Source organism: Aotus nancymaae, unplaced genomic scaffold (assembly GCF_030222135.1).
Source record: "Aotus nancymaae isolate 86718 unplaced genomic scaffold, 86718_ANA_hifiasm-v0.15.2.pri h1tg000018l, whole genome shotgun sequence".
NCBI lineage: Eukaryota > Metazoa > Chordata > Mammalia > Primates > Aotidae > Aotus > Aotus nancymaae.
Window position 1 is genome coordinate 3,876,207 of NW_026988430.1, and position 4,614 is coordinate 3,880,820.

Below are 4,614 nucleotides of genomic sequence, written 5' to 3' on the forward strand. Positions count from 1 at the left end.
GGCGAACGAGCTGGAGGGGTGCGGGGGGCGGGAGAGATGAAGGGGGAGGGGAGGGACAAGGGGCGGGCGGGGCGGGGCCGTGGGCGGGGCGGGGGGAGGGGAGGCCGGCGGCGCGAGGCCGGGGGAGGGGGAACCCCGGGAGCCCCGAGAGCCCCGGGAGCCGGGCCAGAGGCCCCCGGCGGGCCTCTGGGCTCCCGGAGCTGGCTTTGGCTGCGCGCTGGAAGGGCGGCGACCTGGGAAGCCCGCCGGTGCCAGGGCGAACGGGGGCGCGGCGGGGGATCAGCACCGCGGACAGCTCCCGGGCCGTCAGGCCGCGATCCGCTCCGCCCCTCCCGCCCTGGCGTAGGAAGGAGAGGCCGTGCCCGCGCCCGCGCCCGCGCAGCGAAGACTTGCGGCGAAGCGCGATCTGACCCGTGGGCTGGGAATCCGTCCCGTGTCCAGGCGGCGGCAAAGCCGCCCCAGACCTCTCACTAGCTGCGGAGCCTTGGGTGAGTCACATCACCTCTCTGGGCCCCAGTTGAGGGTCCCAGGATCAAAGGGAAGATCCTTTATAAACTCCAAAGTTCAGGCCAGGCGCAGTGGCTCGCGCCTGTAATCCCAGCACTTTGGGAGGCTGAGGCGGGTGGATCACCTGAAGTCAGGAGTTCAAGACCAGCCTGGGCAACATGGTGAATCCCAATCTTTACTAAAACTACAAAAATTAGCCGGGCATGATGGTATGTGCCTGAAATCCCAGCTACTCAGGAGGCTGAGGCAGGAGAATCACTTCAATCGGGGAGGCGGAGGTTGCAGTGAGCCCAGATCCACTGTACTCCAGCCTGGTTAACAAGAACAAGACTGTGTCACAAACAAAAAAAACTCCAAAGTTCAGAACGTGTGCAAGGCATTGCTGTTGATCCGTTTTCACCACACACGAGAGGCTTCAGGAGTCCCACTGTGTCTGGCTACCCTAACATCTTCCTCTTCCCTGGGTCTTGGTCTCCTCTGTAAATGAGGATAATGACGGCATGTAGCTCATAAGATCTTTGGGTTGAGTGAGGATTAAATGAATTCCTACATGTAAAGTGCTCAGAACAGCACTGCTGAGTGCTCGTTAGACCTTTGTGCTCATGACAAGGGATGAGGTGGGATTGTGAGAGTGGCAGCTGGTTTAGAGACTCCTCTGGGTAACTCATTCCTGTCCCTGCCTGGAGGACTGGGGCGGATTCAGGGTAACAGGCTGGCGCCTGGCTTTTCCTACTCTATTGCTAACCCAATAATCCCTGCCCTTCCTTCCAGGCCAGATTTCCAGAGAAGCCCTCTACCTTCAGAACAGGGAGACCTGGCACCTGCCACAAAGGCCCTGGGGAGACTTCAAGGGCACCCTGCCTCTCTATGGGTCCTTTTCTTCCCCAATTTCCAAAGCTTAACTGGACTCAGGTGTCAACAAATAAAAAGCTGTAGCTTGCTGGGCACGGTGGCTCACGCCTGTAATCCCAGCACTTTGGGAGGCCGAGGCAGGTGAATCACGAGGTCAGGGGTTCAAGACCAGCCTGGCCAAGATGGTGAAACGCTGTTTCTACTAAAAATACAAAAATTAGCCAGGCGCGGTGGCAGGCGCCTGTAATCCCAGCTACTTGGGAGGCTGAGGCAGGAGAATCACTTGGACCCGGGCGGCAGAGGTTGCAGTGAGCCAAGATCACGGCACCACACTCCAGCCTGGGGGAATAGAGTGGGACTCCATCTCAAAAGAAAAGAAAAGAAAAGAAAAAGAGTTTCAGGAATGACTTGACAGACCATGGTCTTTGAATTTTGTTCAAAGGCCTCTCAAATCTCACCCAGCAGGAACTCTAGCTTCTAGCTGCACTGTGAGTGGCCCCTCTTCACCCTGTGAGGAAATTCCCGGGGAGAGGAGCAGAAAGGCCAGCCTCATCCCACTTCCTGTCCCTTGTTGCCCTTCCTAGAGGGGAGCATTCCTGGACTGTGCTCCCTGGACTTGCTTATCAGTATCTCCAGCAGCGGTGTGAGTTCTGATGAACCATCCATATTCCCTCAATTTCGTGAGCTGTCGGTAAGAATGATGAAAGGCATGTTTGTCGATGTTGTTGTTTTTAGACAGAGTCTCATTCTGTTGCCCAGGCTGGAGTGTAGTGGTGCGATCTCGGCTCACTGCAACCTCCGCTTCCCAGGTTCAATCAATTCTGCCTCAGCCTCCCAAATAGCTGGGATTACAGGCACGCACCACCACACCCGGCTAGTTTTTTTATTTTTAGTAGAGACGGGGTTTCACCATGTTGGTCAGGCTTGTCTCAAACTCCTGACCTCGTGATGCACCCGCCTTGGCCTCCCAAAGTGCTGGGATTACAGGTGTGAGCCACCATGCCTAGCCTGTTTTGTATCTCCAAATACATGTATTATGAAGGAGCCTGAAAACCTGGCCTCTGGCCCCAGCTCTGTTACTTACTACTTGGGTAATCCTGGGCAAATCTCAGCCCCTCAGAGATCCAGTTTTCTCTCAGTAAAATGGGAAGAGTAACAGGTACTCTGCCAACAGGATCCGTGTGAGGTTGTCTTAAGGTACAAGTGAAGGGGCTGGTAAAGTGCACATGGATAGAATTGTTATGACCAAGTCTCAAATGTTTTTCTCTTTGATCTGTGTCAGAATGAATCTTGGAATTCTGGCTTTTCTTTTTTTTCTTCCTATTTTTTTTTTGAGATGGAGTCTTGCTCTGTTGCCAGGCTGGAGTGCAGTGGTGCAATCTCAGCTCACTGCAACCTCCATCTCCCCGGTTCAAGTGATTCTTCTGCCTCAGCCTCCTGAGCAGCTGGGACTATAGGCTTATGCCACCATGCCTGGCTAATTTTTGTATGTTTAGTAGAGACGGGGTGTCACCATATTGGCCAGGTTGGTCTCGAACCTTGTGATCCACCCACCTCGGCCTCCCAAAGTGCTGGGATTACAGACATGAGCCACCGTGCCCGACCTATTTTTTTTTTTTTTTTTTTGAGATGGAGTCTCGTTCTGTCGCCCAGGCTGGAGTACAGTGGCATGATCTTGGCTCACTGCAACCTCCACCTCCTGGGTTCAAACAATTCTCCTGCCTCAGCCTCCCAAGTAGCTGGGATTACAGTCAGGCACCACCGTGCCAGGCTAATTTTTGTATTTTTAGTAGAGATAGGGTTTCACCATGTTGGCCAGGCTGGTCTCAATCTCCTGACCTCAGGATATCCACCTGCGTCGGCCTCCCAAAGTGCTGTGATTACAGGCGTGAGCCACTGCACCCGGCCTCACATTTCTAATTATATACTTAGTATGAATTCCACAGAGGTAAATATTACTGAGTCAAAAGACGTGCACACTCCCCAGCTTTTGAGCATATTGTCAGATTTCCATGCACACTGGTTGGACCAATTTGTACACCCAGCAGCAATAATCGGGAGCACAAACTTCCCTTCTCTCTTTTTATTCTGTGTGAAATAAAAACAACAATAACTGGCTGGGTGCAGTGGCTCACGTCTGTAATCCCAGCACTGTGGGAGGCTGAGGTGGGCAGATCACCTGAGGTCGGGAATTTGAGACTAGCCTGACCAACATGAAGAAACCCTGTCTCTACTAAAAAAAAAAAAAAAAAAAAAAAAAAATTAATTGAGCGTGGTGGCTGTAATTCCAGCTACTCGGGAGGCTGAGGTAGGCGAATCGCTTAAACCCGGGAGGTGGAGGTTTCAGTTCGCCGAGACTGCGCCACTGCACTCCAGCCTGGGCAACGAGAGTGAAACTCTGTCTCAAAAAACAACAACAACAACAATAACAATAACAATAAACTTTTCCAAATTTGACAAGTTGAAAAAATGGTGTCACGTTAAAATTTTCAATGTACTTGATGTTTAGTAGGATTAATTTTTTTTTCCTTTTGGGGAGAGAGAGTTCTTTCTATGTTGCCCAGGCTTGAACTCCTGGGCTCGAGCTATCTTCCTGCTGTGGCCTCCCAAAGTGCTGGGATTACAGGTGTGAGCCACTGCGCCCAGCAAAGTTAAAATTTTTAAATTTCTGTGTATTAGCTATTCATATTTCTATCGTGAATTGTTTGTACATGTCCTTTACCCATTTCTCTATTGTAGGCTTCATCATTTCTTAGTCTTTTTTTTTTTTTTTTTTTGAGACAGAGTCTCCCTCTTTGGCCCATGCTGGAGTGAAATGGCACGATCTCTCAGCTCGAGCGAGATTGTCCCCCACCACCCCAGGTTCAAGTGATTCTTGTGCCTCAGCCTCCCAAGTAGCTGGGATTACAGGTGTCCACCACCACACCAGGCTCATTTTTGTATTTTTAGTAGAGATGGGGTTTCACTGTGTTGGCCAGGCTGGTCTCCAACTCCTGACCTCAAGTGATCCATCTTCCTTAGCTTCCCAAAGTGCTATGATTACAGGCGTGAGCCACCATGCCTGACCCATTTCTTACTCTTTATTATAACACTTTTGGCCAGGTGCGGTCATTCACACCTGTAACCCCAGCACTTTGGGAGGCTGAGACAGGAGGATGGCTTGAACCCAGGAGTTGAAGCCTGCAGTGAGTTATGGTCACACCACTGCTCTCCATCCTGGGACAGACACCCTGTCTCAAAAAATATCTATACACA